At 42.5% G+C, this 25,493-nt stretch overlaps 1 protein-coding gene across 1 annotated transcript in view; it reads left to right on the forward strand.

Annotated features, from left to right (window-relative positions):
* The window catches only part of LOC128658019 (uncharacterized), a 403,728-nt gene that overhangs the window by 247,446 nt on the left and 130,789 nt on the right, over window positions 1-25,493 (forward strand). The window lies entirely within an intron of this gene.

Raw genomic sequence — 25,493 nt, forward strand, 5'->3', positions numbered from 1 at the left:
CCTGGTGCGTAAGGTTGTAAAAGGAACGGCAGCGCCACCTTGAAAAGAAGGTGGCCGTTCGCTAACGAAAACCATAGTCGGCAGGATTCAAACCTGCGCGGTGAAACCTCAATGGATTTCTAGTCCATCACCTTCTATTTATTTATTTGAAAAGCCCTATACCTCTGTTCCATCATTGGCCTTTCAATTTCAGGCCTAGTTCAGAGCAGCCTGAGCACTACTCTGGAAACACAAGCAAAAGATGGAGGAGCACGCTGGCCGGTTAGTTCCGTTGGTTAGAGCATGGTGCTAATAACGCCAAGGTCATGTGTTCGATCTCCGTATGGGCCACTTCCCTTTTCCCATCTCAGAAACTTCAAAACTCCTGCTAAAAAAGGCCGGTTAGTTCAGTTGGTTAGAGCATGGTGCTAATAACGCCAACAAACTCCATTGGACCGACCATCATTGCATACATTTTTCCTTCAACAAACCCACCACACACCTCCGGCAGCACCACCCACCCCGCAGAAACTGGAACATCATCACCGAAGACCAACTGCACTCCACCTTGAAGAAGTGCCCCCCAGCTACCTCCACAGATGCCAACTCCTCTGCCTGCAACTTCCACCACTGGCTAACAGACTGCGCCAACACCCTTGCCCCTCTTAAGAAACCGTCCAACCGCCAACCCACCAACAAGGCTAGTTGGTTTACCCCTGCCCTCCAGGACTCCAAACGCCACTGTAGGTGATTTTAAAGGACCTGGAGTTCCAGCAAGACCCCCTCAAATAAAACAGCCTACAAAGAAGCCATCACTACCCACCACCGATACCTCACCCAAATACACCACCGCCTACCCCCCACTGACCATCTGGAGCCCCCTCACCACAGAGGACACCATCAGAATCATGAGATCGATCCACTCCGGAGCACTCTCGGACCCATGCCCACATCATATTTTCAACAAAGCAGGTGACACCATCGCCCCCGAGCTCTGCAGCACCATCAACTGCTCCATCGAAACCAGCACCTTCCCGAATGATTGGAAGCACGGAATTAAAACCCCTACTGAAAAAAACCACGGCTGACCCCAATGATCCGAACTACCGCCCAATCTCTTTGCTCCCCTTTGCGGCCAAAGTCATCGAGAAGTCCATCAACGCGCAACTCGTTGACTACATCGAAGCCAACTACACCCTGGACACCTCCCAATCCAGTTTCAGGAGCAACACAGCACTGAGACCGCCCTCCTCGCCGCCACAGACAACATCCTCGCCCTACTCGACCGAGGAAAGACCGCTGCCCTCATTCTCCTAGACCTCTCAGCAGCATTCAACACTGTCTCCCACCTCACCTTCCGCAACCGACTACACTTTGCCGGCATACGCGACAAAGCCCTGGAATGGATCACCTCCTTCCTCACCGGCAGAACCCAGAAAGTTAGACTACCACCCTTCACCTCCAAGCCCACAGAAATCAGCTGCGGTGTACCCCAAGGCTCTTCGCTGAGCCCCACCCTATTCAACATCTACATGGCCCCTCTCACCGCCATCGCCCGACGACACGACCTTAACATCGTCTTCTACGCCGACGACACCCAGCTAATCATCTCACTCACCAGTGACCCCACCACCGCCAAGAGAAACGTCCATGAAGGGCTGACAGCAGTCACCAGCTGGATGAGCTACAACTGCCTAAAGCTGAACGCAGACAAGACCGAAGTCCTCCTCCTCGGTCCCACCACATCCGCTTGGAATAACTCCTGGTGGCCCACAGCCCTCGGACACCCTCCAACCCCCACCGACCATGCACGAAATCTAGGCGTCATCCTGGACTCATCGCTCTCCATGGACCGGCAAATCAACGCCGTCTCTTCTGCATGCTTCCACACACTTCACGTGCTGCGAAAGATCTTCAAATGGATCCCAACCGAGACCAGGAAGACTGTCACTCATGTCCTCGTCAGCAGCCTACTGGACTATGGTAACGCACTCTACGCCGGCACCACCATCAAGCTCCAAAAGAGATTACAGCGCATCCAGAACTCCTCGGCCAGACTAATCCTTGACATCCCTCGTCAATGCCACATCACCAAACACCTGCGGGACCTGCACTGGCTCCCCATCAACAAAAGAATAACCTTCAAGCTTCTCACCCACGCATTCAAGGCCCTCCACAACATCGGTCCCGAATACTTGAACCACCGCGTTACCTTCTACACCCCTGCCAGACAACTTTGATCGGCCGACCAAGCCCTCGCTGTCATCCCCCGCATCAGGAAAACCACAGCAGGAGGCAGATCCTTCTCTCACCTGGCAGCCAAGACTTGGAACACCCTCCCGCTGCACCTCAGACAAGCTACCGCCCTAACTGAGTTCAGAAAGGACCTCAAGACCTGGCTCTTCGACTGAACTGCAACCCTCAGCGCCTTGAGACCCTTACGGGTGAATAGCCACACTTTACAACAACCCAATAGAATAGAATAGGTCGCTGGATCGATCCCCGTAAGGGCCACTTGTTATTTCCCCATCTCAAAAACTTCACAACTCCCGCTAAAAAAGGATAGGTAGCGTCGGTCTTGCAGCATGCCGTCTGGACCACCATAGAGCTTGCGCCCCTTTGTAGCTCCACCTTTTGCTTAAACAGATTAACACACAACCCTGGTGCGTAAGGTTTTAAAAAGAATGGCAGCGCCACCTTGAAAAGAAGCCAGCCGTTCGCTAAAGAAAACCGTAGTCGGCAGGATTCAAACCTGCGTGGGAAAACCACAATGGATTTCTAGTCCATTGCCTTCTATTTATTTATTTGAAAAGCCCTATACTTGCTCACAGGTAGCCCACCCCACATCAAATTAGCCACTTCTGTTCCATCTTTAGCCTTTAAATTTCAGGCCTAGGTCAGAGCAGCCTGAGCGCTACCCCACAAAAGCGAGCAAACTTAAAAAAGCACATTGGACAGTTAGCTCAGTTGGTTAGAGCATGGTGCTAATAACGCAAAGGTCGCGGGTTCGATCCCCATACAGGCCAATTCCTTTATCCCATCTCAGCAATTTCAAAACTCCCGCTAAAAAGGATAGGCAGCGCCGGTATTGCACTATGATGTCTGGTCCACCAAAGAGTCCCCTTTGCAGCTCCACCTTTTGCTTAAACAGATTAACGCACACCCCTGGTGCATAAGAATGTAAAAGGAATGGCAGCATCACCTTGAAAAGAAGCCAGCCGTTCGCTAAAGAAAACCGTAGTCGGCAGGATTCAAACCTGCGCTGGGAAACCCCAATGAATTTCTAGTCCATCGCCTTCTATTTATTTATTTATTTGAAAAGCCCTATACTTGCTCACAGGTAGCACCCCCCCACCCCCCCACATCAAATTAGCCACCTCTGTTCCATCTTTGGCCTTTCAATTTCAGGCCTAGGTCAGAGCAGCCTGAGCGATACCCCACAAATGCGAGCAAAAAATGGAAGACCGCACTGGCCGGTTAGCTCACTTGGTTAGAGTGTGGTGCTAATAACGCCAAGGTTGCAGGTTATAAAACCAAGTCCATACAGCGAGTGCAGAATTATTAGGCAAGTTGTATTTTTGAGGATTAATTTTATTATTGAACAACAACCATGTTCTCAATCAATCAAAAAAACTCATTAATATCAAAGCTGAATAGTTTTGGAAGTAGTTTTTAGTTTGTTTTTAGTTATAGCTATTTTAGGGGGATATCTGTGTGTGCAGGTGACTATTACTGTGCATAATTATTAGGCAACTTAACAAAAAACAAATATATACCCATTTCAATTATTTATTTTTACCAGTGAAACCAATATAACATCTCAACATTCACAAATATACATTTCTGACATTCAAAAACAAAACAAAAACAAATCAATGACCAATATAGCCAACTTTCTTTGCAAGGACACTCAAAAGCCCGCCATCCATGGATTCTGTCAGTGTTTTGATCTGTTCACCATCAACATTGCGTGCAGCAGCAACCACAGCCTCCCAGACACTGTTCAGAGAGGTGTACTGTTTTCCCTCCTTGTAAATCTCACATTTGATGATGGACCACAGGTTCTCAATGGGGTTCAGATCAGGTGAACAAGGAGGCCATGTCATTAGATTTTCTTCTTTTATACCCTTTCTTGCCAGCCACACTGTGGAGTACTTGGACGCGTGTGATGGAGTATTGTCCTGCATGAAAATCATGTTTTTCTTGAAGGATGCAGACTTCTTCCTGTACCACTGCTTGAAGAAGGTGTCTTCCAGAAACTGGCAGTAGGACTGGGAGTTGAGCTTGACTCCATCCTCAACCCGAAAAGGCCCCACAAGCTCATCTTTGATGATACCAGCCCAAACCAGTACTCCACCTCCACCTTGCTGGAGTCTGAGTCGGACTGGAGCTCTCTGCCCTTTACCAATCCAGCCACGGGCCCATCCATCTGGCCAATCAAGACTCACTCTCATTTCATCAGTCCATAAAACCTTAGAAAAATCAGTCTTGAGATATTTCTTGGCCCAGTCTTGACGTTTCAGCTTGTGTGTCTTGTTCAGTGGTGGTCGTCTTTCAGCCTTTCTTACCTTGGCCATGTCTCTGAGTATTGCACACCTTGTGCTTTTGGGCACTCCAGTGATGTTGCAGCTCTGAAATATGGCCAAACTGGTGGCAAGTGGCATCTTGGCAGCTGCACGCTTGACATTTCTCAGTTCATGGGCAGTTATTTTGTGCCTTGGTTTTTCCACACGCTTCTTACGACCCTGTTGACTATTTTGAATGAAACGCTTGATTGTTCAATGATCATGCTTCAGAAGCTTTGCAATTTTAAGAGTGCTGCATCCCTCTGCAAGATATCTCACTATTTTTGACTTTTCCGAGCCTGTCAAGTCCTTCTTTTGACCCATTTTGCCAAAGGAAAGGAAGTTGCCTAATAATTATGCACACCTGATATAGGGTGTTGATGTCATTAGACCACACCCCTTCTAATTACAGAGATGCACATCACCTAATATGCTTAATTGGTAGTAGGCTTTCGAGCCTATACAGCTTGGAGTAAGACAACATGCATAAAGAGGATGATGCGGTCAAAATACTAATTTGCCTAATAATTCTGCACTCCCTGTAGTCTTAATGACTCAATATAAAAAATCTCTAATTTTTCTGAACTTTTGAATATACCCCATGGAAATAAAAAGGTCCTTTAGGCGTATGGGATCTAGCTCACTCAGCTTAAGGTAATGACTAGTTTCCATCCTGCAGAATGACATTTGAAAATATATATCATTTTCCATTTATATTTTTTTGTATAATTACTATTATTGCTGAATTTTAGTCATAAAAATAATAAAAAAGTAAAAACTTATTGGTGTCCACCCAGCCATTACATCATTACAACACCTGTTACCTCATTATTTTGTCAAATCAATATACCAATTACATACCTATCAAAATACAATGCACCAGCGTTGACAAGAAAATTCTGCAGCCCGTGTTATGAAGAAGCGGTACTATGCTCTACTTACTAATGTCTTTGGCAAATGACAGGAGAGTCAATCTGTAGGCTAGGAGAACCAGGTAGTTTTAACTGATAGACCACCACTTCAGGTGCCAGGCTGCAATTTTGCCACCACCAAAAAAGAGAGGGCCCTCTTTTCCTGCCAACATTAAACCCCCACACAAAGACCCCTTTTCACCTGAATAAAGTTCTGCACCATTCTCCTAATATCTTCCAGGAAGATTTTGTTATCCTCCTCCGATTGATGGACCCCTACCTCCTACCTCTTTCATCACTACCCTACACTCCTACCTCTTTCATCACTTTGCTACCTGCAGGGTTCACTTTTATGCTACTCATGTAACCCGTCTTTGCATCACGCAGACTCTCTAATAAAGCCTAGAGATTATGCTGGGCCATACCAGTCTAGTATCTGGCCAGGATAACTTAAACCATTGAAATACTTCCACAATTTGGCCTTTGAGATCTTTGGAGACACTGCTCCAATATTGTTTCCCCCAGTGTACTATTAACACATCTGGTTTTCCCCATTTCCTACTAGACACCTGACCTGCCTCCATCAGCTTGCTCCATCTCATCCTCTGTATACTAGCTACTCCCCCCACTGAAACTGCTTAACCACTACTCTACCTGCAATTAACCAACAACAAGTTAAAAAACATAAATTATGTTTACCTGATAATTTTTTTTTCTTCAGATGGAAAAAGTCCACAGCTGCATTCATTACGTTTGGGAATTCAGAACCTGGCCACTAGGAGGAGGCAAAGACACCCCAGCCAAAGGCTTAAATACCTCCCCCACTTCCCTCTTCCCCCCCAGTCATTCTGTCGAGGGACAAGGAACAGTAGAAGAAATATCAGGGTGAAAAGGTGCCAGAAGAATAAAAATAACAGACGCCCCACAGAAAAAAACACGGGCGGGGAGCTGTGGACTCTTTCCATCTGAAGAAAAGAAAATTATCAGGTAAACATAATTTATGTTTTTCTTCATAAATGGAAAGAGTCCACAGCTGCATTCATTACTTTTGGGACCTATAAATATCCCAGCCAAAGTGGCAGGATAGTAACTATAACTAGAGAACAAAAATATATGACTACCGGAACCGCGTACGAATTACTGTGGTTAAGGGATAATATCGTATTATAGGACACAGCGCAGGCAGCAGTGTGAAAGCCTGACGTGCGTTTCACAACTGCTTTATCAAAGGCACCGCCTTCAATCTTAGCTCCTTTATACAGCCAACAGCCAATAGTATCAAAGGGACATAGAGTGTCATTCTTTAAATAACGCCCTTGAAAGGGAAGGGTTTTGAAGACGATCGGCTAAAGCGGGGAGGTGTTGGCACCAATAGTATTGCTAGTTGTGTATATGCTTACTCTCAAAGTTAGACCAATCCAAATGCATACTGACATGACAAGAAGGAAACAAGCATGTCTTGTCAGTGTTTAGCTTATGTATATGCTCAAGGAATCTTGTTTGGATATCTTCATTGGCTGTCAATATCGTAATAGCTCTTCCAATATATTTAAAAATATCGTATTTTGCACACATTCCTAATCTCAATAGCCGTTTTGATCAGACTGGTATTTATAGCCTATTGAGAATAGATATTGAGAATAGATGTCAGCACAGATCGTATCAGATATCTTTTCAGCATGTACTATATGTTCTCACGCAGAGAAACATGCATAATAATTTGTCAGACATGTCTCAGAAATTGTCCACTACCAAAAGTACTGATAGTTTATATAGGCAAGTGCAGAGCGTGAAGCATTTTCATGGTTTGCAGGAGGTAGTAAAATCATGATCCATTTATAGACTGTTACTTCAATCACATTTTCTAGATTTTTATCCCCACAGTGGTCCAAAAATATATAGAGATCCGATTGTATATGATGACATATCACATTTTATTTATTTATCTGAAATATACCAGAGATTCTTTCCTTATTTACCCTTTTTCCCCCTAGATAGAAAGATTACTATGTTCACTGTGTAGTAGTCATATAGAATACCTCTATTAAATAAATACCACTAATGTAACAGTTTCATCAGATTTACATATTTAAGTAGTATTATAAAAGACCTTGGGTATCTAGTCTTGGAGATAATAATAGGATATTCTGAAAAGAATTATACTGAATCTTTCATATAGTGCATCACATTCATGTATGCACTGTATCTTAAACAAATTCAAGATGATATTCACAGAATTAGAGTGTTCTCAAAATAAAGTTTCATTGATAACTATATAACTTTTTAAGTATCATACCTAGTCTCCTGTAGTATCTACCACGTTTACAGGACTAGGGATAAATAGTTCATCAAATATAGGTTAAATCTAGTTATTGTTTGGATTTTGAAACACAAATTACCCTCAACAAAAGGGAGGGGGGTGAAAAAATGTTTAACTATCACCTGAATTTCCAATTGGTTATGGTACACAGGATTGTTAAGGGTTTCTATTTAGTGGAAAGGACCAGATATTAGAAAAAAAAACCTTTATCTTATCTTTGTTCATTAGGAATAGGTTATCCCAGAAAAGCACTATAACTGATTTGTTCATTCATCCCCAAAGAGAACATGGTTTGTAGCCAGAAAATCCACTTGCTTTCGACTTTCAGGAGTTCATTTTCAATATCACCTCCTTGTATCCCCAGTTTAATTCTCTGGAGTACCCAGCATTTTAAATCTGGCTTTCCATTGAGGTGCTCTAAAAAATGTCTGTCAACAGTTGTTAACTTTTTGTTTTTCTCTAGGTCCTTTAGTGCATTTTTAATGTTGCAAATATGTTCCCCAAGTCTAGTTCTCAATTCTCTTGAGGACATACTTGCATATCTCTTACCACATTTGCATTCAATACAGTATATGATATTGTGTGTTCTGCAATTGTATAGTTCTGTCATATATCTTTTGCCACTGGGGAACATATCCATTTCTTTTACATTGTGCATATACATGCAGAACTTGCATGTGCCACAGGGATATGTGCCTTTCAGCTTGTCCTTTCTTCCTGAAATATTTAAGACAAAATGACTCTTAACAATTTTGTCCCTTATGGTGGGAGCTCGTCTCCAAGTGACTGCTATTTTATCGCCCACACATTTTGCCATGTCTTCATCCGTTTGTAAGATATGGAGATGTTTGTTAAGTCAGAAATCAAAGAAGATGAGTCCCAGGTGAATAAATAAAAACATGTCTTTATTGAGTCCTTTAAAAATGATCGTGAGACACAGCTCACACGGTTCAACATCAACCAAAGGAGAAGGGGTGAAGAAAAAAGCGTTGCACCAAATGGCTATTTTTTTATTTATTCACCTGGGACTCATCTTCTTTGATTTCTGATGCTCACACACCAGCGTATGAGTCCCAGTTACAACCTCCTCCTTTGCTGACGGACCGGGTGAAGAAGTGGATCCATCACACACACCCCCCTTACGTCACGCGGTGACGTCACCAGAGCTGCAGACCGGGTTTTGCATAGAGGTGGAAGATACGCTGCCATCGGATGTCGTTCCGTCTTTGAAAAGGACTTCCTTCCTTCAGTGCTACAAGGTACACCTCTATTTTTGCTCTTGTTGAACAGTTTATTGATACATCTATACGTTTACATTGTACGAATTGGGGGGGGGTGTACTGCTAACCAAGTCCCGGTGCCAGATTTGGCTCAATTGTTCACACATGAACTGTTAAAGGGCAACCATTTCTCTTTGCTGATGTTTGTTAAGTACTTGAATAAAAGTACCAATGAATCTGACACGAGTATCTGTTGCTTGTTTATCCTTGGGTTTTAGCAGATCAACTCTAGGGGTATGGAGTGCCCTGTGGTATGCTCGTTTCAAAATCCTGTCTTCCTTTCATGGTCTTCGCTTGTTCTTTAAATGTTTGTATTTCTGAACAGTTTCTGCGCAGAAGCAGAAATTATCCAAAGGGGATACTGTTTTTGGTTGGCATGTGATGAGCACTTTCAAAACTCAGGATAGAGTTGGTTGCCGTCGCTTTGCAAAAAAAAATTGTGCTTCACAAATGATGATGTTCTAGGGGCGGCTATGGAGGTTATGTGGGAGGAGCTGATCTGTGCTTACTCTTCTGCCAGCTTGATTTACAGCAGCACCAATGTCTGCAGAAGTTAGTGTAAGGCTGTTACTGTGTTTAAATGGGGAATATTTATGTATTATTTAACTTAAATTAAATATTTATAAACCATTTAAAATGCAGATGCATGAAATATTTTTTAACAAGTAATGCAGAGGAATCTTAATTAAAAAAAAAGTGTGTATTTTCTTTTCTTTATAGTACCCACTGATTAAAAAACAAACAAACATGTTTTTCTCTCTCTTTTATATCTCCCCTCTCTTTCTCTCTCTCTATCTCCTTTCTCCTATCTCTCCCCTTCTCCTCTCTTTTTATTTTCCTCCTCTCTTCTCTATGCCCACTCTTCTATGTCCTCTCTCCTACCTTTTTCTCCATCTCTGGATTTTCTCCTTTTCTCTTTCTTCCTTCTTCTGTGTGAGTGTGTGTGTTGTATGAGAGTGTGTGGTGGTGTGTGTGTGTATTGCATGGGAGTGTGCATGTTGTACGAAAGTGTGTTGTGGTGTGTTGTATGAGAGTGTGTGGTGGTGTGTTGTATGAGAGTGTGTGGTGTGTGTGTGAGTGTTGTATGATAGTGTGTGGTGTGTTTGCTTATGTGTTGTATGAGAGTGTGTGGTGTGTGTGTGTTGTATGAGAGTGTGGTGTGTGTGTTGTATGAGAGTGTGTGGTGTGTTTGCTTATGTGTTGTATGAGAGTGTGTGGTGTGTGTGTGTGTGTGTTGTATGAGAGTGTGGTGTGTGTGTTGTATGAGAGTGTGGTGTGTATGTGTTGTATGAGAGTGTGGTGTGTATGTGTTGTATGAGAGTGTGGTGTGTATGTGTTGTATGAAAGTGTGGTGTGTGTGTGTTGTATGAGAGTGTGGTGTGTGTGTGTTGTATGAGAGTGTGGTGAGTATGTGTTGTATGAGATTGTGGTGAGTGTGTGTTGTATGAGAGTCTGGTGAGTATGTGCTGTATAAGAGTGTGGTGTGTAGGTGTTATATGAGAGTGTGGTGTGTATGTGTTGTATGAGAGTGTGGTGTGTATGTGTTGTATGAGAGTGTGTTGTATTAGAGTGTGTTGTATGTTGTATGAGAGTGTGGTGTGTGGTGTCTGAGAGTGTGTGCTGTGTGTGCTTATGTGTTGTATAAGAGTGGTGTGTGTGTGTTGTATGAGTTGTATAAGAGTGGCGAGTGTGTTGTATGAGAGTGTGTGGTGTGTGTGCCTATGTGTTGTATAAGAGTGGTGTGTGCGTTGTATGAATTGTATGAGAGTGTGTGTTGTGTGTGCTTATGTGTTGTATATGAGTGGTGTGTGTGTTATATAAAAGAGTGGTGTGTGTGTTTATTTGTTGTATGAGAGTGGTGTGTATGCTTATGTGTTGTATGAGATTGTGGTGTGTGTTGTATGAGAGTGCGTGTAATTACCTTTTACAACACTTTCAAGTTTAACTACAATCATGAATAAAACAAACACAGATTTTAGTCACTTTGCAAAGCACAAGAAAAACAAATACGAGCAGTTTCAAAAGAGATAGACTATCACTGTTTATAACATTCTGTTATTCACTCTCTCTGAAACGTTGCATTTAAAATGACAATATGACCTATTTTGCCTGCAGCAGAGAAGAGGCGCTCAGATGGTGCTGAGGTGCCTGAGAGGCATAAGTAGGGTTTTGCCAATATTACCAAGGTGGGATATGTATCTTTGTTAACTTTCCACCAATGCCGGCGCATAAGAAAAAAAAAAGTAAATTCACCCGTAACAGTCTAACCCGCCTTCCAAAAATAAACCCGACACGTCAAAACCCCTATATCCGCCATAACCCCACATCACAACTAATAATAAAAGTATTAACCCCTAAACCGCCAACCCACTACAACGCAATATACTTAATTAAGATATTAACCCCCTAATCCGCCATTCACCCACATTGCAATCTACCTAATAAATGTATTAAACCCTAATCTACAATTCACCCACATCGCAATCTAATAAATTTATTAACCCCTAATCTGCCATTCACCCACATCGCAATCTAACTAATCAATTTATTAACTCCTTATCTGCCATTCACCCACATCGCAATCTAACTAATAAATGTATTAACCCCTAATCCGATCAAAAATAAAAAATTAAACCTAATCTAATAAACTGAGAACTAGAGGGGTGCAACCACACTACACAAATATTTAGGGGATGCTAGTATAGAACACTATTAGTTAAAAAAAGGAATTTTAACTCGCTGCAGGATGCATTTTTTTAGCACTTCCTTCTCCCCTGGTTATAATTGAAGCATCAGATTCTTATGGAGTAGAGATTAGGCCTCAGTATTAAAATGTAACTTTTATTATCTAATAAACTATGAAAATAAAAAAGCCCCCCAAAATAAAAGCACCCCTAATCTAAACTAAACTACCAATAGCCCTTAAAAGGGCCTTTTGAAGGGCATTGCCCTAAGTTAAACAGTTCTTTTACATAAAAAAAACTAAGTCCCCCCTAACAGTAAAACCCCCCACCCACCAAACCCCCCAAAACAAAAAACCTAACACTAAAAAAAACCTAAGCTTCCCATTGCCCCTAAAGGGGCATTTGTATGGGCCTTTCCCTTAAAAAGGGCAATCAGCTCTTTTGCAGCCCAAAAAATCCCTAATCTAAAAAAACAAAATTTATGCTTACCTGATAAATTTCTTTCTGGATATGGAGAGTCCACAACGTCATTTAATTACTAGTGGGAATAGCACTCCTGGCCAGCAGGAGGAGGCAAAGTGTCACTCACCTACCCATAATCCCCAGTCATTCGACCAAAGGGAAATGGAAAAGGAATAACACAAATGTGTAGAGGTGCCTGAGGTTTAGTAAAAAATAACTCTTAATAAAGGGTGGGGTCGTGGACTCTCCATGTCCGGAAAGAAAGAAATTTATCAGGTAAGCATAAATTTTGTTTTCTTTCCTAAGAAATGGAGAGTCCACAAAGTCATTCAATTACTAGTGGGAACCAATACCCAAGCTAGAGGACACAGAATGAACAGGGAGGGAGAACAAGACAGGCAGATCTAAACAGAAGGCACCACCGCTTATAGAACCTTTCTCCTAAAAGAGGCCTCAGCCGAGGCAAAAGTACCAAATTTGGAAAAAGTATGCAGAGAGGACCAAGTAATTCTCTCAGGAGGCTGCTGTCCAGCAATCTCATAAGCAAAACAAATCATACTTATCAACCAGAGGGAAAGAGAAGTAGAAGTAGCCTTCTGACCCTTACGCTTTCCTAAGAAACAAACAGGGCAGAAGACTGGCGAAAATTCTTAGTCGCCTGTAGGTAGAATTTTAGAGCATGCACAACATACAAGTTGTGCAACAGACGTTCTTTATGAGAAGGATTGGGACAGAGAGAAGGAACAACAATTTCCTGATTAATATTTCTATCCGAAACCACTTTAGGAAGAAACCCCAATTTAGTACGAAGAAACCGCCTTATCAGCATGTAAAAAAAAAAAAGGTAAGGTGAATCATACTGCAAATCCGAGAGTTCATAAACTCTCCAAACAGAAGAGATAGCAATAAGAAACAAAGCCTTCCAAGAGAGCAACTTAATATCTATGGAATGCATTGGCTCAAGCAGAGCCTGCTGCAAAACTTTAAGAACAAGATTAAGGCTCCAAGGAGGAGCAACAGGTTTAAACACAGGCCTGATTCTGACCAGGGCCTGACAAAAAGATTGAACATCTGGCACATCTGCCTTTCAGAGGACTGACTGACAACCCTTTCTCCAGACCTTCCTGAAGGAAAGTCAAAATTCTAGGAATCCTGACCCTTCTCCAAGAGTAGCCCTTAGATTCACACCAATACATGTATTTATGCCATACCTTATAGTAAATTTTTCGAGTAACAGGCTTGCGAGCCTGGATCATGAGCACAATGAACAACTCAGAAAACCCACGCTTAGACAAAACTAAGAGTTCAATCTCCAAGCAGTCAGCTTCAGAGAAATGAGATTTGGATGGAGGAATGGACCCTGAGTTAGAAGGTCCTTCCTCAGAGGAAACCTCCAAGGCGGCCGAGATGACATCTTGACTAGGTCTGCATACCAGATCCTGTGAGGCCATGCAGGAGCTATGAGAATTACTAATGCTCTCTCTTGTTTGATACAAGCAATAACTTGTGGAAGGAGCGCAAACTGAGTAAACAGGTATGCTAGACCGAAATCTCAAGAAACCGCCAGAGCATCTATCAGAGCGGCCTGAGGATCTCTTGACCTTGAACTGTATCTTGGAAGCTTGGCGTTCGCCCAAGACACCATCAGATCAAACTCTGGCACCCCCCATTTGAGTGTTAACCTGGAGAACACCTCCGGATGGAGAGCCCACTCCCCGGGATGAAATGTCTGTCTGCTCAGGAAATCCGCTTCCCAGTTGTCCACTCCAGAAATGTGGATGGCAGATAAACAACAATTGTGAGCTGAATAATCCATGCCACCCTCTTCATGGCTAAGGAACTCCAAGTTCCTCCCTGGTGGTTGGTGTAAGCCACTGAGGTGATGTTGTCCTACTGAAACCTGATAAACCAGGCTAAAGACAATTGAGGTCAAGCCATCAGAGCATTGTAAATCACTCTTAACTCCAAGATGTTTATGGGAAGAGCAGACTCCTCACAAGTCCATAGTCCCTGCGCCTTTAAAGAGTCCCAGACTGCTCCCCAGCCTTGCAGGCTGGCGTCCATGGTCACAATCACCCAGGAAGGTCTCCAGAAGCATGTGCCCTGAGACAGATGGTCCTGAGAAAGCCACCATGGGAGATTCTCTTGTTGACTGGTCTAGATCTATCCTATGAGACAGATCCGAATGGTCTCCGTTCCATTGTATGAGCATGCATAACTGCAGAGCTCTCAAATTGAATCAAGCAAAGGGAATGATGTTGATGGAAGCGACCATCAGACTAATTACCTCCATACATTGAGCCACTGATGGCTGAACAGTAGACTGAAGAGAGAGGCAAGAGGAGAGAATTTTTCATTTTCTGACCTCCGTCAGAAACATTTTCATAGATAGGGAATCTATTATGGTCCCTAAGAAAACCACAGAGAAGAAGCAGAAATCGCAACAGTGGTATAAATGATGACCGGGAGAGATTAGCAAGTAAAATAGTTATTTATTTAATATCCAAAGTGTACACATAATGACAGGCACAGCAAACAAACCCCGCTGATGAACCGCTTGTGAAGCGGGAAACGCGTCAGCGGGGTTTGTTTGCTGTGCCTGTCATTATGTGTACACTTTGGATATGAAATAAATAACTATTTTACTTGCTAATCTCTCCCGGTCATCATTTATACCACTGTTGCGATTTCTGCTTCTTCTCTGTGACTTTGCCAATAGGGGTTTGGAGAGCCCTAGCAGCAGTGGTAATATAAGCCATTTTGCCGGAATTTTACTGACATACTGTGAGGCCCTGGACTAAAGCTCTTTATGCATACAAGTGCTCGGTGGTACAAGATTGCAGCATCATTTGCAACTGGAGATTGGGAGATCGTTCCACACCTGAAAGGGCAGTACTCTGGGTGAGTCCTTATTTGCAAGTTATTTATACTTGGAATGTGTATCGTTTGTTAAAGGTGACATCCGCAGTAGTGGGACTCTTTGATAGAGTCGGTTACACCTATGAACTTTCACATTATACTAAATTGTCTGCACAACAAGAATACTGAGCAGTCTTTTTTCTTTTGAACCTTAAGAAAACCACCCTTGTAGCTGGAACAAAAGAACTCTTTTCCAGATTTACTTTCCAACTGTGGGAACATAGAAAAGCTAACAAGATCTCGGTATGAGAGTTTGCTTGTTGAAAAGATGACACCTGAACTAATATGTTGTCCAGGTATGGCGCTACTGCAATTCCCCGAGACCTGATCCATGCCAAGAGAGCCTCTAGAACCTTTGAGAAAATTCTGGGAGCTGTGGAAATTCCAAACAGAAGAACCACAAACTGAAAGTGTTTGTCTAGAAAGGCAAATCTCAGGAATTTGTGATGATCCCTGTGGATGGGAACATGAAGATACGCGTTCTTCAGGTCTATGGTTGTCATGAACTGACCCTCTTGGACCAAAGGAAGAATGGAACGAATGGTTTACATTTTGATGGACGGTACCCTGAATAACTTAATGCACTTTAGGTCTAAAATGGGTAGAAAAGTTCCCTCTTTTTTGGGAACCACAAACAGATTTGAATAGAATCCTAGACCCTGTTCCTTTACTGGAACCGGAACAATCACTCCCAGGGAGGAAAGGTCCTGAATGCATTTAAAAATGCCTCTCTTTTTACCTGATCTGAAGATAATCTTGAGAGGTGGAATATACCCCTGGGAGGGAAAGTTTTGAATTCTATTTTGTAACCCTGAGATACTATGGCCACAGCCCAAGGATCTGGGACATCTCGTCTCCATGTTAGACAAAATAGGGAAAGGGGCTGACTCAGTTAGACTCAGCTGAGGGTTTCTTTGATTGCTTCCCCTTATTCCAAGACTGATTGGGCTTCCAAGAAGACTTGACTCCTCCTGCTTGGAAGAGGAAGATTTTTGACCTCTGAAGTTACGAAAGTAACGAAAATTACTTTGACGTCCTTTAAGTCTGTTCTTCTTGTCTTGTGGTAGAAAAGACCCCTTTCCACCCGTAATATCAGAAATTATTTCTGCCAGACCAGGTCCGAACAAGGTCTTACCCTTGTAAGGAAGTGCCAGAAGCTTGGACTTGGAGGTAACATCAGCTGACCAAGATTTTAGCCACAATGCCCTGCAGGTGTAACATTCTACCTCTTTAAGGGGTGTTCACTTTTTCCAGCTTCCCCTATTTAAAGAGCTGGATACTTCATTTCCCTGTGTGGTATTGAAGTATCCAGCTTCACTTGAGTTCCTGTGCTTATTTCGGAATTTACCTTATCTGCCGTTTACCTTTGCTTCCTTGGACTCTCTGGCTACCAACAGGAATATCACCCCTCTGAAGCCTACGTTTCCTTTCACCACGTTGTTTGTTTACTTAGTGGGGAATCTTTCAATCATCTCCGTTTACAGCCAGAGCTTCACTGCATCTCATCTGACCAGACGTCACCACTTTCGGATTCTCCAGCGGTTCAATGTGCTTGCCTGCTCTACCCCCAGCTCATCAGACGCTACAGCTGTAATTCCTCTCTCCTATTTCATTACAGGGTAAGATCTCTTAACCTCTCGTGTCATAGACTCTTGTTAGCAAACTTACTTATTCTTATCTGCAGAAATTAGGAACTTACCTTGCATTTTCAATTGTTTATGCTTTTTACCAACTTCATAATTAATGCACTTGTAATTAAGTTCCTGAAGATTAAACCTTATCATGTTAGGCTAAAGTTAAATCCCAAAACAATAGGATTTGCCTTTAGTCCACTTATGATACAAATAATAAACATGCCACAATTAAGTAAATTTGAACCTGTTATTTTTAGCAATCATCCAGATAAAAAGATATACATATATTTTACAAAATAATTTATTTTTGGAAGCCTATCGTTACAGCGGGCTAGGACAGTGAAGCCAGACATCTTGCCTCCCAGTCTAATAACTGGAATGTTAGTATAAAAAATAAAGGAATTGGCTAGTTTGAGAGCCTTAATCCTATCTTGTATCTCCTCCAATGGAGTCTCTACTAAAACTGATTCAGACAAGGCTTTGCACCAATAAGATGCCGCACTTGCTACTGTTTCAATAAAAACTGCAGTTTGCCATTGAAGACCTTGATGAACAAACATCTTCTTCAAATAAGCTTCCAGCTTTTTTGTCCATGGGATCCTTAAAGGAGCAGCTATCCTCTATAGGGTTCGTAGTTCTCTTAGCCAGAGTAGAAATAGCCCCTTCTACTTTAGGCACCATGCGCCAAGAATCTTTAATGGAGTCAGCAACAGGAAACATCTTTTTAAATACAGGAGACGGGGAGAAAAGAATCCTGTGAAATAATCTCCGTCACACGGTCTGGGACAGGAAAAACTTCCACAGAGGAAGAAACATCATAGTATTTATTAAGTTTACTAGACTTCTTAGGGTTGACAACGACAGAAGTATCGCAGTCGTCCAAAGTAGCCAAATCTGAAGTTTACTTCTTCAGTATCAGATGAAGGAATAATGCTGTCGGAATCTGAGATTTCACCCTCAGAGGCTACCAACGTATCCTCCTCATCAGACTTATGAGGGAGGGCAACCTGCGTAGCAGTAGGTGGAACAGAAACCTTACTATCTGAATGTCTAAATTTCCTCTTGCGTTTTCCCAGCATAGGAAAAGTAGATAATGCTGCAGATACCAGCGGGAAGATACATGTGCAGCAAAATCTGCAGGCAAATAAACTCCTCCAGGAGGTTGAGAGGAACTGCAGGGCACTGTATGTGACACCATAGAGGCTTGGGACGTTTGAGGAGAAAGCTGTGGCATTGCCTGAACAGCATCATCCTGAGAGACATTTGGCTCAGAGGGCAACAATTTATCTTTAAATTGAAGTGTTCTAGCTAAGCATTCAGCACAGAATTGCATAGGCAAAACAATTTGTGCCTCAAGGCATAACAAGCATTTGTCAAAAGACACAGAGTCTTGGTCCATGTCCATAATACTAAATAAAAAAATCTCCAAATTGTAGACATTTTTTAAATACACTGTCACTTTAAGAATATTTTATACCACAGGTGCTTAACGTTATGCAAAAATTCTTTAAAATAATAAACTAATCAGGCCCCCTACACCTCAGACAGGCTGAGATGCCTTACCGTAACACTTATACGTAATTTTGCTGCCAGAAGTCTCTAAAAGGATCATATAGTAGATCGACACTGAAATTCAATGACGCCGCTCTGCTCCGTGAATATTCGACAGTAGAAAGAAGACACATGACCGGCAGAGAGAGGAAACTACGCAGCAAGTAAAAGGCGCACGTGTCCCTCGTTGCCTACAACACCGGAGCTTAATTTACACAAACATTCAACCAATCTGTCATTTAGCCTGTTCTAGCTAAGCAAGCAAAGAAAACCAACTGCCAAATTTTAAGTTTATACATAAATCCCTGTATAAAACATAAGCCACACACATACTAATAAAGTATTTCAACAAAATTAGCCCAAAGAGGAAAAACGTCCCAATAAAGGGAAAATTAACACCTAGTCTCAACATATATAATGTGCTGCCACTGCCAGAGAAAATCCTGTATAAAGGATTTAAAAAATGTCCCCATCTAGTGCATATGAAATATTCTTCTGAAGAGCAAGTCTCCAAGAGCTAGAAGATAAAAGCAGTCTAGCTGTCCGGCAGGAAGACAGCTCACAAGGCGTGAAAGGACACATACTCCTTACAGAGACCTGTAGAAAAAGAAAAAGGAATTTATTTCTTCAGACACCAAACTTCACCTCCTCCATTGACAGAGGCAAAGAGAATGACTGGGGATTATGAGTAGGGGAGTGACACTTAACAGCTTTGCTGTGGTGCTCTTTGCCTCCTCCTGCTGGCCAGGAGTGATATTCCCACTAGTAATTGAATGACGTTGTGGAATCTCCATATCTTAGGAAAGAAATAAAAGCCACACCCAAAAAAAAATAAAAAAATCCTAAATCTAACCCCCAAATAGGTACTCACCATTCCTGAAGTCCGGTGGAGAAGGTCTTCTTCCAGGCGGCGACATCTTCTTCCAACGTGGGGACCTCTTCTTTCTTTATCCAGGACCAGGAGGTGACCGCTGAGCAAGGACGCCGACAGCTGAGTCATCCAGCGTTGAGGATCCTCTACATGAGGTCAATAAATATGGGGTAACTTGAATTCAATCTTCAGTGTGCGGCGGACGATCACATGAAAAGGAACCTCCACACCTTCGCCGAGGACCGCTGATGACATCCGCTGAGGATCACCACATCTGGGAAGACCACTCCAGACCTCCGCACAGCCTTCGCTCCGCGCACATTTGGGAAGACCGCTCCGGACCTCTGCTGCACGCTGCCTTCATTGTGGATGAAGATGATGGACCCAAATGGAAGAAGACCTTCTCTGCCGGACTTCTGAAACTGTGAGTACATTTTTGGGGCTTTAGTGTTAGTTTTTTTTTAAATTAGGGTTTATTGGGCAATTTGCAAAAAGCTGAATGCCCTTTTAAGGGCAGTGAAAAAGAGCTGAATGCTCTTTTAAGGGCAATGCCCATACAAATGCCCCTTTAGGGGCAATGGGTAGTTTAGGTTTATTACCGCTCCAGGCCTCTGCGCAGTCTTCGCTCCGCGCACATATGGGAAGACCGCTCCGGACCTCTGCTGCATGCTGCCTTTGTTGTGGATGAAGATGATGGACCCAACTGGAAGAAGACCTTCTGTGCCGGACTTCTGAAACTGTGAGTACCTTTTTGGGGCTTTAGTGTTAGGCTTTTTTTAAAACAAATTTGGGTTTTTCTTTTTTTAGATTAGGGTTATTTGGGCAATTTGCAAAAGAGCTGAATGCCCTTTTAAGGGCAGTGAAAAAGAGCTGAATGCCCTTTTAAGGGCAATGCCCATACAAATGCCCCTTTAGGGGCAATGGCTAGTTTAGGTTTATTAGTGTTAGATTTTTTTTTTATTTTGGGGGGTTTGGTGGTTTTACTGTTAGGGGGAACTTTGTTTATTTGTAATGTAAAAGAGCTGAATTCTTTAGGGCAATGCCCTACAAAAAGCCCTTTTAAGGGCTATTGGTAATTTATTATTAGATTAGGGGGTATTTTTATTTTGGGGGGCTTTTTTATTATTATAGGGATTAGGTTTAATTTTTTTTATTTTGGATAGTGTTTATTATTTTTTGTTAGCCTTTTTTAATTTTCTGTAATGTTAGATAAATGTAATGTAATTTTTTTATTTTAATTGTAATATAGTATTTTTTTATGTAATTAAGGGGTTAATTTAGGATGTGTTAGGTTAGGTGGCTTAGTCATTATATTAGTTTTTTGCATTGTGGGTGTTGGCGGTTTATGAGTTAACTAGTCCTAAAGCGCGTTCACACGGGCCATTTTTTGCAGTACAGCAGTCCCACCCCTTGCGCTCTCCCCCTCCCCCTCTCTTTTTCTCTCTCTCTCCCCCTTCTCTTTTGTGCTCTCTCCCCCTCTCTTTTGAGCTCTCTCTCTCCCCCCTCTATTTTTCGCTCTCTCTCCCCCGTGTTTTTTGCGCTCTCTCTCCCCCTCTCTTTTGTAATCTCTCCCCCCTTCTCTTTTGTGCCCTCTCTCTCCCCCTCTCTTTTTGCGCTCTCTCTCTCTCTCCCCCACTCTCTTTTGCGCTCTCTGCCTCCCCTCTCTTTTGCGCTCTCCCCCCCCCCTTTTTTTCTCTCTCTCCCCCCCCTTTTTGCTCTCTCTCTCCATCCCTCTCTTTTGCTCTCTCCTCCTCTCTATTTGCTCTCTCTCCCATCTCTCTCTCCCCCCCTCTCCTCTCTCTCCCCTCTCGCTCGCCCCTCTATATCTCTCTCCCCGCCCTCTCTCTCCCCCTGACTCTCCCCCCTGTCTCTATCCCCTTTATCTTTCTCCCCTCTCTTCCCCTCTACCCCCTCTCCCCCCCACCCTCTCTAGTAATTCCCTGTCACCAATTTCATAATTGCACTCCGCCGGAGACAATTTCTTAGAGAAGAAACCGCACGGATGCAAGGAACCATCAGGCATAGGACGTTGAGACAAGAGGGCACCTACTCCAGTCTCAGACGCATCAACCTCAAGAACGAAAGGCAGGACAGGGTTAAGATGAGCCAGAACTGGAGCGGCTGCAAAGGTAGTCTTAAGACTCTCAAAAGCCTTATTGGCAGTAGGTGACCAATGGAGTGGATCATTCTCTTTAAGGGTCATGTCAGTAATAGGTTTGACCAAGGAAGAAAAGTTTTTAATAAACTTCCTATAGTAATTTGCAAAGTCCAAAAAACGTTGAATAGAGCGAAGACCAACTGGGCGAGGCCACTGCAGGACTGCAGACAATTTGTCAGGAACCATGGAGAACCCTGCAACGGAGATTACATAAGCTAGGAAGGTTACTTGAGTCTGATGGAACTCACATTTCTCGAGTTTACAAAACAGGCCGTTCTCAACGTAGTCTCTGAAGTACCCGTGTAACATCAGAACGATGAGCCTCAGGAGTGGGTGAGTGTATGAGGATATCATCTAAATACACCACAACACACTGTTGCGACATATCTCGTAGGACATCATTAATAAATTCCTGGAAAACAGCTGGAGCATTACATAGGCCAAAGGGCATTACAAGATATTCATAATGCCCGCTCCTGGTGTTAAATGCTGTTTTCCATTCGTGGCCCTCCTTAATCTAACGAGGATTGTATGCTCCTCTCAAATCAAGTTTAGAAAAGACCGTAGCTCCCTTCAAGCAGTCAAAGATTTCCGTAATGAGCGGATTAGGGTAAGCATTCTTAATGGTAAGACAATTAAGACCCCTATAATCGATGCATGGTCTTAACTCACCACCCTTTTACTTCACAAAGAAGAAGCACCGCCCCTGCAGGAGAGCAGGATTTGTTGATGATCCCCTGTTACAAAGCATCGGCAACATACTGCTCCATAGCACAATCCTCTGCAACCGAGAGAGGGTAAACCCGGCCCGAGGAGGAAGGGCTCCGGATTGCAGGTCTATGGCACCAGTCGTAAGACCGGTGAGGAGGCAACGTACCAGCACGCACCTTGTCAAAAACATCTTGGAACTCTCTGTACTCATCAGGCAATTGAGGATACCGAAGAAGTGCACAGGACTTTGACTGGTTTCGGAAGACAAGTTGAATACATTGCAGAGACCATGACAAAATTTCGGACCTACGCCAGTCGAGGACCGAGATTGTGATTTTGGAGCAGGGATAACCCAGAACAACCGGAAAATGCGGAGAGTTAATCACCTGGAAATGGAGGGTTTCAAAATGGAGAGCTCCAACAGCCATGGATAACGGAGTGGTTTCATGAGTAACGAGTGCAGGCTGAAGGGGCCCTGCCATCTATGGCCTCAATAGCAAGTGGAATGGACCAAGGGCAATACAGGAATGGAGTGCTGTGATACAAAAGCACTGTCAATGAAATAGCCCACAGTACTGGAGATCAACAAGAGCCTGAGTGACTATGGATGAATCCACCCAGGAAAGGACAACCGTGACCAAAGGTTTCTCCTTTAGCGGTTCTGGGGACGAGGATAAACCACCCAAGGTCTGCCCCCAACAGGACCATAGGTGCGAGCATTTAACCGGCCGTGTAGGACAGACTTTAAAAGGTGGCCCTGTAACCCGCAATAGAGGCAGAGCCCTCTCCTAAAGGCCCTCTCCACTGCAGAGAGACGTGTTGAATCCCAACTGCATCGGCACAGCAGAGTACCTGGTGATTCGGGACCAGGAGACATGGGAGGAGAGGGAGGCATGGGTGGCATACACAGGAACTCACTAACAGGTCTGAGACAATGCAAGGGCAAAGCATACTGAACAGAGGGCCTTTAAATAATAAGTGATGACATCACAATTCTGAGACTGCAACCTGTCTCACACGGATGATGTACAACAGTCTGGCCATAAGACGGCGCACAGGAAATGAGCAGCATCACACACTCTGTACCAGATTCAGTAAGAAAGGTGAGTAAAATGGCTGCCAGCAGCACATGGCAAGCAAAGTAGGGAAAAATCCCATACACATATTCAGCGCAAGGCTTGCTGCGCCTGCCTATGTATGGCGAGGTGGAAAATGGAGTAAACTTTCTCCATTTTTCGCCACGTAAATCCTTGCTCTGAATATGTGATACCGACTTGCAACGCGGTTCTATGTTAGTTTATGGGAGTAAAATTAGCGGGCAACAGGTGAAAAATATGCGCCGCATTTATATGCGGCGCCGTATATGTGATTGCAATAACTGTGTCGCCAGTATGTAATATGTAATCTCGCCCTATATGTATTATGTAATCTCGACCTATATATCAATAACAGGACAAAGCCTTACACATTTATCTATACAGCACATATATTCATCAATAGCAAGTGATATGCTAATAATTGTGCAAACAGATAATAGTGCACATCAATTCAAATAAATCCCATCAATCTAGGGCTAGGTGTAAATAACAAGCTCTGCTCTAATACATGTAAAGCATAGTCCCAGATCACCTTACTAAATATAAACAATATAAATGATGAGTCCTATTTTATTTTTGGGTTGCACATATGCCAGGAATAGTTGTAAACTTATACTGTCCTGAAAAAGGAAAAGTAAACGTCTGTAGACGTCCTTTAGGCTAACGGCATAACCAGAAAGCACAATACTGCTGTGTACAGACCAACTAATTGCAAACCAACTAATCCATTATGAGATTTGTTGACAACTATTTTTCATTATCGATTATTATTGATTATATTGATTAGATGTTGCATCTCTAAACATATGTATTTTAAAATGCTGCCCATCACTGTGCTACTTACCACTTTCGCTACGCAAAGTTCTGATGCCGTCTGTGACGACAACAGAACAAGGTTCCCATAGGAGCCTATGGAAGTGCGCTCTCGTGAGAGCAATGCTTCCTCCCAATGTGACTGCGAGCTCGCTTTCGCATTGCGATTTACTTATAATAACAGCGCACATTATCGTGCACTGGTACTACAAAGTGGAGCGATAATATCACTTGCACGCAAGTGATATTTAGTGCTCCACTTGTAATCTAGCCCTATATGTTCTCACTTTATCTAGTGAGTATTTGTTCATTGTACCCAGTTAGTAAAAATTCAAATGAACATTGATATTTTATATCTGTGTGTCTTGAGGTGCATCAGTTACATAATTATGAACTGGAATTAAATATTTCAGAATCTGAGTTTTCAAAGAAGATAAAAAGCAGCTTCTGCCATAGATCCCTCACCTGCAGCAACTTCTGATGGGGTCTACACTGGCTGAATATGCTGTACAATTTCTTATTGAGCTTCCATGTCTAGATTTTCATCACTGTGACCTGTTAGTTATAAGAAACAATAAAATTAGTTTTTTTATTAAATGGACTTAAGTGCAGTTATCTCACACACATCTGATTACACAGAAATATCACACAACACATCAGAATTATATGATTGCAATTGGGTCTGTCTTCAGGTCCATCATTTACATAATTATTAGTAAAGATTATCCTAATAAATATTATTGCATAAGGAAAATTATAATGGCTCAAATGTATGGCATCATGATGACATGTTAGGGAAAAAAGGCAGGCAAACCTAACAGAGTACATACATAAACATGTCTAAATGTATATATATATATATATATATATATATATACACAGCATATACATTTATTTATGTGTGTGTGCATATATATTCATATGTGTATATTTATATTTAACAGACATATATACACATAAATACATATGTACATACATAAAGACATATGTAAGTGCATTGGAGCCCCTTTGCAGCAATATTCATTTTTAATAAAGGTTTTTTAACGTGTATTTAAAGTAAATATTTCACATTCCATTGCTCTGCACATAGCAGAATATGTTCTATGTTTTAAAAATAAATAATCCTTATATATATATATCTGTATATAGCTATATCTATATATAATCATGTATATATATATATAATATATATATATATATATGTAATATAACTTGATCCTGCTGGAAAAGTTAATGGTGGTTAACCCAGGTTAAAACAAGTGCCAGTAGGATGCAGTAAAAACAAAGATTGTGTTGTCACACAATATAAAATGCCACACACACGACGCGTTTCACCCTTCTCAGGGCTTTATCAAGATCATGCAGAATCAAGTTATATTAGCCGGAATACAGAATTATCTACAGAGCAACTCACAGAGCCTTCCCTGCGTGCAGAGCACTAAGTGCAGGGATTAAAGGTACTATTTTGCCAACTCTATCTACTGGCATTTAGCGAATTTTGATAATATTGCCTGAGTGTCATCCGTGACGTCAGATGC

The sequence above is a fragment of the Bombina bombina genome, chromosome 4, assembly GCF_027579735.1.
Source record: "Bombina bombina isolate aBomBom1 chromosome 4, aBomBom1.pri, whole genome shotgun sequence".
Lineage (NCBI taxonomy): Eukaryota > Metazoa > Chordata > Amphibia > Anura > Bombinatoridae > Bombina > Bombina bombina.